General features: G+C 38.0%; 1 non-coding gene across 1 annotated transcript; it reads left to right on the forward strand.

Annotated features, from left to right (window-relative positions):
* The first annotated feature begins 7,782 nt into the window (after positions 1-7,782).
* LOC115032604 (U1 spliceosomal RNA) lies at positions 7,783-7,947 on the forward strand. The gene has a single exon (XR_003838247.1). It is a non-coding gene; the product is annotated as a U1 spliceosomal RNA (small nuclear RNA).
* Positions 7,948-13,039: the final 5,092 nt, after the last annotated feature.

The following is a 13,039-nucleotide window of genomic DNA, read 5'->3' on the forward strand; positions in this document are numbered from 1 at the left end:
TCTCAAATTCCTTCTGCTCTGACCTGATGCTTATGTGCTGTCTGTATCTCTCCAACAGCGCATGTATACTCCAAGGGAGAGGCATTCTTCTCTGCCATAACTACAATGCTTTGATAATCCCTTGACAACAATAGAAACTCAAATGTTTACTAAATAAATTACCACACATAGACAATTTTACTTCATGACATCAATTTTAATAAACTTAGAATCATAGATTTGGTAATTTTAAAAGTGGGCTTCACAATTTTGAGCACCTCATTTTCTTGTCCGTTATAATATTTTGAGACAGTTAACATATCTCAAACATTCTCAATAGAATAGATCACAAGAGTACTCCCATGAGTGGGAGCTGCAGTCTGTGGTGATGGAGAGAGTCAGATCTGTCTTCATGCTGCGCCAAATTGAAGTTCAACCAGAAATTGCTCTGCTATAAAATGAATTGCCTTCACAGCCCAACAAGTGTCAATTCCAAAAACCTAATTGTTGAGGCCAAGTGGTTCTAATGCTTACTGGCTTAACTTGGGCTTTATTCATGAGGGAGCCTGGAATTTGAAGGCAACCATGACTGAGTGCATTATCTCTTGTGAGCTTCAGACATTTCCTATTTTGTCTTTCCTTGAGTTATGTCAAGATAAAATAATTATTCATAAGTATGCCTAATGGATATTAGCCTTCTCTACTGATAACAAAATTATCCATTATACTAGCATCTCCCATTATAGAGTGGACCTACAAATATGTCCTGTTCACTTACACTTCTGTTTACAGCATATGCCAGAATCCAGTGTTGCCCTTACTTTATTGATGCTCACATGGAGCCAAGATGGGTGTTTGATCAAGTCTTAGTGATGAGTAATATAATGAATGTCAAAATATCTCACTCTTAGACCCATGCTTGATTCTTCCACAAAGCTAGCATCTAGTATGGTACACTTATTTATTCCTTTAATATTTGATTTCTTCCTATGAAAATGGTCAGTAATAACCTGCTTATATAAAGAGTGTCTGGAGCTTAAGTAGTGAGCAACAACCAGCAGAGCCCTTACCAGAAGGGACCTTTCATCTAAACGAAGAGGCCGATATAATGTTGTACAATTATAATATGTATCATAAAGCAGCAATCAATGTAAAAGTATCCATCTTGTGCTCACCTAGTCTGGAGTATGAAGTGTCATGGCAAGAATGAATAGACTTTGCTGGGCCAAGAGAATAATGTGCTTTCTCATCTGAGTGGAAGAAGTGCATACAAATTTAACAAAACTGTTGTATTTTTGTATAAAGAATAGCTAGAGGAGGATAAATAACTCTTTTAGTCTTAGACAGTCTGGAAGTCAGTGCCTTAATGTAAGGAGTTTTGACTAAGAATCAGGGAGAGAATTTGTGAGACTTTGAGTAAGAAATGATAGGATTACAACTTAGTCTATAGGATAAAGATTACTCATTACAGCATGCAAAATCACTTACCTATTTGCAATCTCACCAACAGGGAGAGCAGTAGAGGAAGGCCAGGCTGAGGGCTACAGTGGCTACTTTCTGGCTAGGTAACCAGATAATTCATGATATTTTGAAATGTGCTTTCTTAAGGCTGTCCTTCAAGTTTTGCTCTTTCATTCATTAAAGCAGAAAGAGAAAGACTAATTGAGATGCTCTGAGATAAGTTGGCTGTGCTATGATGGTGCTTGAAATGGATTGGTGCTGGTGCATACAGGCAGAATGGAAATACCAAAACTACAAAGGACCAAAACCAGTAAGACTTGTTCATTTTTGTTAGTTATGGAAAAAAATGGCAATATTGAATATAAAGAACATTTCTAGCTAAAAATGACAAAAACAAAACTTTTATAGTACAAAAATATGAATCAAATTAATTTTTCAAGTTTAATTGATTGATAATTGTTTTATATAAGAAAAGTAAATCAATAATATGCACATTTCACTATACAAGAGACAAATATATATATATATATATTATAACAAGGAGTTATTCTTTTTATGTTATTTATTGCTACTGAAAGAAAAAAATAACAAAGGGTCCTGTTTTTAAAATAATTATGCTCTATTTACAGTTTCCACAAAATTTCCTCATAAAATTTAGAAAGCACAGCTTTAAAATGCTGTAGAGGGAGTTTTGAAGTATTATGTTTTATATCAGAATTTGATATTTTGGTTTGTTTTATAATTGCTTGGTGCTGGAGATTGAATCCAGGGCCTCCTGTATTCAATACCCAGCTATTTGTCCAGCCCCTAACATTTAAATGTTTAAACAAAATAAAGACTAACAAAACTTTTGCCTTGTGTAAAGTATGTTCAAAGAAAAGTTGGAAAGCTCTAAAGGAGGAGGAAGCATGAAAGAGCTGGGGACACAGAGAAGCCACAAGGAACATTAAGGAAGGAATTTTACAGGGGAAAAACAATTTTATTTTATTGTAAAGACCAAAATGAATAAAAGAAGACTTTGAATGTGAAGATGATTAAAAAGACAAAATCATTAGCTAAAGATATTTACAAGTTTAGACTCTTTCATTTTGATTGTAATTTTAATTAGCCGGACACAGGGGGGAAGAAAATGAAAGCCTACACCGGCTACTTACTCTGTAAATTGCCTTCCACCTTAATTTTCTGCTCTTCAGTTCTTAATTTTCTCTATTTTTGTTCTAAGTAATCTGGTTATCAGGCGAAAGCGATTTCCCCTCAGCTAGGTTTGGCATTCAGTATTTGCATCTGGAAACTAAAAGTTCATTCTATTGCTTTAGTTTTTATTCTTTCAATAGCAAAAACTCTCTCCAGGTAACTTTTTCAGTTCTTTGTCTATGCAGCAGGGTGCTTTGCATACTCCTGACAGGTAGATGGTTAATAACAAAGGCTCCTATTTTTAAGGTAATTATGCTCTATTTACACAGTTTCCACAAAATTTACTCATAAAATTTAGAAAGCACAGCTTTAAAATGTTTCCTGTTCATTACAACAATTTTTTCTATGTTCAAGGAAGATGTTTGGTTGTGTTTGATAAAATAGGCCAAAAAATTCAATATTAAGCAATTCTGGGTTTTTTGCATGTATATGAATAAAATTTTTAAAAATTACATTGACATAGAACAAGTCACATCTGTTTAGAATAACCTACTTTAGACAGAGTTTATCTTCAAGATATTATCTGGCTTTTTAGTAGGCTATTTATTTTGCATTTGTTAAAGAAAACAAAATTAGCATAGCTAACCATGTATTATGTGTCTCTCAGTTTGCCCTGTCTTCCAAAAGAAATTCACTTAAATAATGTGTAGCCTCCCTGTTGAAGTGTCTTCGGGTCAGAGAATGAAAGGCACTATTTAAGTGGTGACAATTATTGTTATTATTCTGCCATGGATAAAGAGTAACAATTGCCTTTTAAAACTATTGTGGACAATTTCATTTCATTCCCCTGTACCTCAGACACAGTGTTTGAGCTCTGCCCAGGAACCATGCTCTTAAAGTAAAACAACACCCAAAGTGGTGACAGATGGGAAAAGAATTCTCTGAAGGTCACAATGGCTGTCAATCATAACCACCAAGGATGGTGTGATTTCAGAGACAGCAAGAAAACCTACTGTGCACCATCAGTGATCTTGTGTCTAAAGTTCCAAACTCTGTATTTCCTTAAAGCTTTCCTCACTGTAAAATACAAGTGCTTCCTTAGGTGGACAGTTCTTTGAATCTTACCACTTCTGCACTGCTTTCAGGAGAGTGAGTTCCAGCTATTCCCAGACACAGTGCCAAAGAGGGAGGTGGGAGTACACAGGAGAAATAAGCCATCAGAAAAGGAACTAGGAGGAACTTTGAGGTTAAAACATAATGCAGAAAATTAAATACCACAGCAGAAAGGATCAATTTTTGGCGGCCCCAAGAGTGATCATTGACAATGGAATTCTTAGGCAATGTGAACACAGAATACCATAAAAATTATCTTACTGCCCAGTCATCAAACACGGGCTTCTTAGTTCTCTCCAGCATAGGATTTTTTCCTGTATCTTAGGTGACAATATCGAGTAATCAATTGCCCTTTTGGGGCAAATCTCTCTTTGAAACACATCACGCCTAAAAGCTCTTCTTTGCAGATGCTCTGTTGGAATGAGGCTCCAGTTTGATAATAATTTGGGTGTGCTGGAGCTGCACTGAGACTTTATGCCAATGTTATCTTTCATTCCTGTCCATTTTGTCTAGAAAAGTGTACTGCTATCTGACTTTTGCATCAAAACATGAAATACTCCGTGTACACAGAATCGTGAGGCTTCACTTTTCTTTGGGGTCAAATAAACCCAATTAGTGAATCTGTAGAGGCCTCATAAGACAGTGGAGGAGGCAGGGTATTTTTCAGTAAGGTGTTATTGATGCTGCTTGCTAGGCTCCCCACCAGGTGCCTTTCCTGCCCCTCTGGCTCGGTGGCACCTTTGCTCACTAGTCTAACACCCACCGGCACTGTTTGTGTAGTTGGGTAATCCAGACTCCAGCCATTGCAGGACCTTCTGGCTGATTGTATCCTCTTAAATCTAGTTCTGTGTCTGGAATACAGGAGGTGCTCAAACAATCCCTATTGAGTAAGACAAAAAATTAGTGAAGAGCCTCTTAAAGAAATGACAAGAGGAACAGGTCGTTCTAGGAGGTTCCTCAGAGCCTTAAAGATTTGATGCTCTGGTGGTGCTATGTGAAGGTCATAGAAATATTCTGAGCAGGAGCCTAGTGCCTAAGGTGTTTTCTCAGGGAGGGAATATCTATTTCGCAACCTCTTCTCAATTCTCCACCGTCCAACCATAGTGAACTGAGCACCTTTGCTTTCCACCACAATACCTGGCTTCTACAGGGCTCAGAAACAATGGGACCAAGCGACTGTGGACCGAATCCTCAGAATCTATGAGCCGGCAACGCCCTTAATTTCAGTTATTTTTCTCAGGCATTTTGTCATAGAGGTGAGAAGTAAAGGAATTTTCATGGCAGCGAGTACTATGTGGCAGTCACTATCTTAAACACTTTAAATGAGGTATTCATCCAAAGAACTGCGTAAGTGAAAAACAATTACTATATTTTATGAAGACTGGAGAAAGGTCCAATAATTTCCCCCAAGTCACGTATGGAGCAAGGCAGAAGAAATGAGGACATGAGCCTGCACATCTGGGCCCTGAGCTGATGCTCTCGGTGTTATAGCGTCATGAATTATTCACAGAGACGATGGTGGGCGTGGCCGATGCTGGTAGGCACTGCTCTGGTCCTGTGGGTGTTTACATAGTAAACAGGAACTATTCCCCCTTGAACAGGAGAAAGTGAGAGGACAATTCTTGCTCTTCATCAATTATTGGTACCCATTTGATTCTGTTTAAGTTAGTGAGGGTCTGGCAAATCTCAATCTGCGCTTCACCTAGAAAATTCTTTGAATGCTAACATAAATAAATTAAATAGATAGATGATATAAATAAGTAAACGTAAAATAATTCTTTATTAGAAGAAATAATCCATGAAAACAAGTGTTCTATGAGTTTAATTTTCCAGCTATGAATTTAAAATTTCTCTTAGAACTTCAGTTTCATGCTATCAATTTTAATATAACTACTTTAGTATTTATATATGTTCTATAGAAGGATGTGGCATAAAGTGGTGGCCATGAATCCACAGAAGAATTTAATTTAATTTAACTAAATCTGTAAGAAAAAAATTAGCAAGAATCATATTGTAAGGTAAAAATGGAGAATACATAGTTTCCTTAGTAGGAACAAGGAGTCGGGTACCCAGTGATGCCCTCCGATGGATATGAAATGTTATTACTTCGTAAAGAAGTAAAAGAATAATAAGTTTAGAAAATTAACTATCAAATTACATTTTTTAAAGAGGGGCACTTAAAATGTTGATGAACAAATATAAGATGATGACTCAGGGGCACTAAAAGTGGGAAGTGTGCGGGTTCCCCCAGATAGTAGAATCAGTACTGGGAATCCAGTTTATCGCCCATTGTGATTAACAGCAGATTGCTGAAAAGGCAGCTGTGATACTGCCACAGTAAAACCAGCCTCTTAGAAAGATGGTTCCAATTAAATTATGGAAAATCAAAACAGGAAAATGTTGAAAGAAAACGTCTTGAAGACCTTATTAATGGTGCAGTCACAAGGAGGGCTTTATTAGTTTTGAAATAGCAAACGCCGAAGCTCATGTGCCAAGCATGCCAAGTGATATAGGCAAGCACATCTCCCTCCCAGCAAGTCCTCTTTCAGGATGAAAGTTTCCTATTTCATTCCTGTTTTCTTCAATATCAGGATGTTTTGGTTCGGTTAAATTTTAGTCATTACTTTGATATTTGACTTCGTGTTTTAATTGATTTCTGTGTATCTCAATATGTCTACTCACTATGTCTACTCACTATGTCTACTCACTATGTCTACTCACTATTTGTTGCTGTGTCTTGCCTGACACTTTGCATTCTACCTGTGCTGCCTGGGTCATCCCACCTTACTTAGGCCAATCAAGACAATCTCTCACCAATATGCCCAGAAGACTACCTCCCAGGTGAGTCTACATTTTATTGAGATTAATTATCTAGTAACCATTAAAACAAACAAACAAACAATCATTAACAACAACAAAGGATTTTTTAAAAGTAATACCAATATATATTCATTTAGGAGAAACATGCATTTTGCCACATCTGCTCTAAGGTGGGCTGAATGAAAATGTTCCCCATGGGCTTAGCTATTTGAACACTTTGTTCCTATTTCGGGTTTTTGTCTGAGGAGACGGTACATTTTTTGAAGGAAGTATGTCGCTGAGGCAAACGTAGACAATTCATAGTCATCCCACACCTCCAGCTCACTCTCCCTGCCTCATGCTTGCAGTGGAAGATATCATTCCTCAGCTTCCTGTTGCTGCTAGCATGTCTCCCTCCCACCAGGAGGGATTCTCATGCCTGAGGAACTATCAACTAAAGTCTTTCTTTCATACATTACTTTTGGTAATGGTGTTTTATCAGAGCAACAAAAACATAAGTAATAGATTCTCCTTGATTTGATAAAAGCAAAAGACAACAATCCTTTGACCCACCCAATTTTCTTTTATCTAATAACCACACCTCATCAGCAAACAATTTACCTAACCTATACTACAACAACACAAAACAGAGACCAAGTATTCAAATATCTGAGTCTGTGGAAAGTATTTCATTCAACCCACCTTAAAGCAGATGTGGTAAAAAAAAAAAATCAATGTTTTTCCTAAATGAATACACACACACACACACACACACACACACACACATATACACACATATTCTAATTGTTGTTTGTTGTTTGTTTGTTTGTTTGTTTAATTATTATTGGGTAATTGATCTCAAAAAAATGTAGAATAGCCTGGGAGGCAGGCTTCTGGACATGTCAGTGAGAGGTTGTGTTGATTAGTCCGAGTTAGGAAACTGAGGCCTTAACCTTCCACTCAGCAATATCTCACATACATGGCTAATATGATAGACCATTTTTTTTTTACTGTATTTAGGATAATGAGAATAGCCAGAAAAACAATCTCTAGACCATCCATCAGTTGGTACCACCACACATTTACAACTTACAATGTTATAGCCTCAGTGTCATATAATCCTAATTGTGCACTAGCATCTATGCTTCCCATCTGACTTCTTCACCATCTTGTATCTTCTCTGACTTTATTACCAAATAAGCTTGCCTCCTGCTTCAGAGACCTTAGCTTATTCCCCACCTACCTCACAGCCATCACTTCCATTCATGCTTGCTTTTCTTCAATCACAAAGCATTAATACTTTACCTGACAAGGGAGGGGCCATGAACATGAAGGCAATTTTCCCAGGGCGAGGCTTATCCATTGCACTCCGGGTATGCTGAGCCCTAAGGTTTCCCCAAATGTGGGAAACTTAACTGTATAACTTGTGATCATGGGGGACAGAGATTGTGCTCTCCCCTGAATTAAAAAAAAATCACAAAGAAGTATGGAAGATAACTTAATATGATTTTTCACTTTTCATCAAGATCATACTTTATAAGGAGACAAATAAAAGGAAATCATATAAATTGATTGAGTACAAATGTCATGAATAGGAACATTCAACAAGGAAGAGGAGAACAGTTCAGCAGAAAGGAATACTTTCTGCTCCTCAAGAGGGCCTGTGGTCTGTATGCAGGACTCACATCAGATAGCTCTCTGTCTATAATATAACTCCAGCTCTAGGGGATCTCATTTTCTCTTGTAGTCTCCGGAGGCACTCATACACACATGGCATCCATTCCACCCCTCCCCCACAGATCTAAACATAAGCCTTTTAAAATAGCAAGGCCAAAGGAACAAACTATATATTTCAGCTTAGATTTGGTGATGAGTGGCAGTCATTTGGAGATGTGACTGCACAGAAGTGGGGGTGGTCTAATGACAGGAAATTGAAGGGAACTTAGCAAGACCTGTTGCTTCAAATTCTTCACTGTATTTCTGTGTCTTCATGGTTTCCTCCCAGTATGAAGGGCCCTGCTTGAAGAAGAGTCATAGGATCTTTTCTAACAGAAAATCAAAGCACCAGTATGGCCTGCTGCAGGAAACGAGGAAGGAGAAAAATCAAAAGGTACCTCTGTTGTTTTCACTATTGCTAAGATGCCATGTGTACAGTCATAAAGGCTCGACCTTGTTCAAGACTGGGTCTCTTTCCTCCTGGTCGAGACTATTCCTGTGCTTGAAATTTCAGCACCTGCTATCTGTTCTAAGATTACATTTCCTATTGCTACCTATATGTTTTATTTTCTCTTGATTTTCTTACTGTCTTAGTCACTGTTCTATTGCTGTGGAAATACACCATGACCAAGGCAACTCTTATAAGACAAAGCACTTAATTGGGGGTCAGCTTACAGTTTCATAGACTTAGTTCATTATTATTATGACAGGGAGCTAAGAGCTACATCCAGTTCTTCATGTAGAGAGAGAAGGGTGGGTGAGAGAGAAGGAGAGAGAGGGAGCAAGAGGGAGGGAGAGAGGGACAGGGACAGGGAGAGAGGTTGTGCCTGGCATGACCTTTTGAAAATTCAAAGCCCACCCTCAGTGATACATTTCCTCCAACAAAGTTACACCTCCTAATCCCTTCAAATAGTGCCACTCTCTAGTGACTAAGCATTAAATATCCAGCACTCCTGTTTACCCACACCTGTGCTTTCATGTTACATGTATCTTTTGCTACCTTGCCTAAGCTCTGAAACTGACCATGCTACCAGTCCCTGCCCAGAAAATATAGGACCCATGGATGAAAAACACAGACACACATAGTTGTTCAAGTTCAACTTGCCTTATTGGCTGGCACTAATCTACCTCAGCTAGCATGCCCTTCCCAGAACTCCCAGCTCAGCATCCTAAATCTCCACTCAATTTTCAGTTGTTCAGCCATCTTCAGTCCCAGCTCAATATCCCCAACCTCCCACATGTAGAAGCAACCTGTGTCCTCTCATATGGCTGGTTACGTTTTGTCCCTCTGAAGCACGGCAAAAAACCTGCCTTCTAGCCTGCATTTGCTAGCTTGCCTGATGGGTCCCAGAAGTCCTGCCTATACTTCCACCCAACAATTGGCCCATGGCATCTTTTCTGATAGATCAAGAACAAATTGGGGAACAGGACCTTAGTATCAGAACCACCCCTATACGTTCCCTCTCCAGCTTCTGCCACTATCCTTCATGCTAACTTTGTTTAATAGCTGCAACTCTTGCTTCCATTACTCAAACTTCTTGTAGTTCATTCTGGAGGGTTTAGTTATATAGATGAATTTTAATTCAGAAAATGGCTGCTCTGGCAAGAGATCACATCCAAAGACCTAGGTCTGTGTGATCCAGTTGGAATACAATATTCCTCTCTTCTTTATGTATTTAACTACCTAGCTGAAATATCTCCTTAGATGTCCTTTGTTTCATATCCTAAATGAAACCCATCTCTTTCCTGTTACATGGTTCATTCTATGTCAAGTGTATTTTTATATAAGTAGAAGAACATGTGTGCACAAGCAGAGTTTATCCCCATCCTGTAATTTAGCTAGGAGGTCTCCATCTTGCAGAAAGACCCAAAGGCAACAAAGTCGGCTTCTCCCACTTCTGAATTCTCCCCAGACAAATGGCTCATTTGTTTGTTTGTTTGTTTGTTTGTTTGTTTTGAAACAAACTCTGACTTTATTTTTAACTTGGAGAATAATGGCATACCTTCTGGGGATTCTTTCTATATGATAGGCATGAAGGGAAGAGTTCCCACGCTGGGCTGAAGAGACAGAGGCGGCACCTGAGTCCTGAGGCCCTGCTTTCGGTTCATAGTGACTCAGAATCCAGCTTGTCTCTGAAGCCCATCAGGGGAACCACACAAACCACTCTAGGGCACATGAGGCCCTAACAACCTCTTTGCTTTGATCATCTGTGGCCTTTTTCCATCCTCGTTCCCTTTTGCAAACGTTGTTGAAGTTCCGTTATTGTTTTGATATTGTCGTGGGTTTTTCCTTTAGTGTAGTACTGTCCAAATAATTCTCTTCACCCAACACAAAGTGAAGACTTTGTATTTTAAATTCATTCTTATAAAACATTTCTAAAATAAAGAATTCATACATTAAAATTTATGTGTGATATAGACCGCCTTTTGCTTTGATTTATCTTTATTAAAATATAGGCTTAAATTTTATGTATCCATCTCTGGTCTTTCCTATATTCCTATTCCATTACATTTAGAAAATTTAGAAAATTCTAGTTGTTTCTAATAATTACTGTTGGCATACTAAAGGTTCATTTATATTGTAGAGAATTTTTTCAATAATAAATGTATTATCCACCAATTTTTTTGATATATAGAAAATGCCCAAAAGAAAACACTTTTTTGTAAGTTTTTCCTAAACAAGAACATATGCACATTAACTTATGGAAATCAGAAGGTAGACTGTCTTCATGGCATGTTGGGATAGTGAACTCCACCACTCTCTCTCACCTGCTTCCTTACATCCCTGCTCCCATATTTGTGGATAGATTTGTTTAGGGACAGTAAATATATTCGTTGGCATATACTGCAAAATGAGTAATAAAATGAACCTGATACATCACTTACTAAACAATTATATTAAAAATGAATTATTGTTGCTTTTATCCCCATTGGGTTGAGAAACCTTTTAAAATGTTAATCTGGTACACAGTATAGAGTCTATGTTGGAACTATCACATACCTGTGTAGTTTTGTACCTAAATGCTAGAATTTTAATTAATTTTGAATTATATGTTTATAGTTGTATAATCAGATTTTTTTTTGACCCAGAATTTTAAAAATACTTTTAGTACCATATTATTGCAAGGAATGTTAAGAAAAATTAGTCTTTGTGGTGGGCTAAGATTTCTCAAGATTTTGAAATTCTGAGCAGTGTTTTTGTTTTGATTTTCTAATATGGACAAATAATATTATGATAAATATATTAGCATAATTGTGATTCCATCAATGTCTTTTTGGTTCTTTAATTTTTTTCCCCTTTAGCTATTTTGCCATTTTTGGCTCCATTACTTGGCCCTTTATATCAGTTCCCATGTGAAGATTGGCCTCGGGTAGGCCAAAACCAGCTATGGAGCCAGTCCACAGGATTCTGAGGAAGAGAGAAATCGTGGGCTGAAAACCAAAAAGATTATTTGATGAGGAGAAATTGTAAGTGCCAAAAGCCTTGGTAGATGCCAAGGCTGTAGGGAAAAGAAGGGTTTAGTGCCAGGTAATCAAATACAAAGGCAAAGACAAAGGGTCCAGTGAGAATTGGGTCAAAAGAATAAGTAGCAGGCACGGAGAGGCACGTATGTACACTGACCAGTCATGCAAATAGCCTTCAGCGATGCCAAAAGAGAAGCTAGTGTGGAAATGGCCTTGTCCTTGCTTGGCTGGTAGATGTCACATAGCTGAGGTGGCTTATATAAAAGTTGAGAACTCTAAAGAGAAACCGTTCTTTTCAGATCAAATCAGAGCCAGGGAGTTCCGGAGCAGAGAAGCTCACGCCAGCCTGTTGGCAGCAAGTGCTTCCTCAAGGACTTTTAAAGTCCAAAGGTCATTCGTTGGTTTCGTTTACCGTGGTTTGCGTGGATCCTTGTTTTGTTTACTTCCCATATATGCACAGCTTTGTGCAACATTACCTTTCCATAAGAGGCTTTTGACAAAATAGATTGCCTGGAGTAACATCCCTATTGATAAGCTGATGGTGCCTTCCTTGGGTCTCCGCCAGGCTGTGTGTTCGGCTAGAAACTAGCACTGTTTTCCTGGTTTGCTGTAACTTAACTAGTCAATGCACAAGGAAAGTCAGTCACCTCCACAAAACATGGTCAACCTCTGAACATTTCACTTCGAATTCTATAGTTAATTTCAGAATCATTTTACTGCTTTGTTGACCTGACAGCATTTGACTAATTTGTCTTTCAAAGAACTAGTAGACCTTCATTTCTTGCAGCAGCTTTGAATGGATTTTTTTGTTTGTTTGTTTGCTTCTTACTCTCAATTCATGCAATTTGAAAGCTAAATGTGAACTGTAAAACTCAATCAATTTGGTAGTATTCTTTAAATATCAAATTTTATATAATTAGTCCCCAAGCTGTGTTTAATTATGAACAATTAATCCTATGCACTTTACAGGACAACACTCATTTCACACTTATGAGCATTTAGAAGGAAGGTGGTGTGGATCCTACAGGGGAAGCCTTGCTCTAAGGCACTAGATTTTGTTCCATTTGGGGAAGTGCTTCCCAATGCAATCCATTACAAGGGCCCATGTTTCCCTAGCAAACAAGCAGAATCATGCACCCTTTAATTATAGTTTCCAGTGGGATGGCCAACCTTTTAAGACAGATTCTGAATTTTATGTTTTTTCTTGACAGTCTTGAGTTAGTATATTTATCAATGCTATATATATATGTAGCTGTTCTACTAAGGTTGACTGTGTGAAGTCCAGCAATGACACCATAAGGGGACAAAGAATGAGAATGACAGTCCAAGGCAGAAAATTGTAGAAAACTTGTTATGAAAACATTCCCAAAAG

Source organism: Mus caroli, unplaced genomic scaffold (genome assembly GCF_978045245.1).
Source record: "Mus caroli unplaced genomic scaffold, Mus_caroli_1 scaffold_13, whole genome shotgun sequence".
NCBI classification, from domain to species: Eukaryota; Metazoa; Chordata; class Mammalia; order Rodentia; family Muridae; genus Mus; species Mus caroli.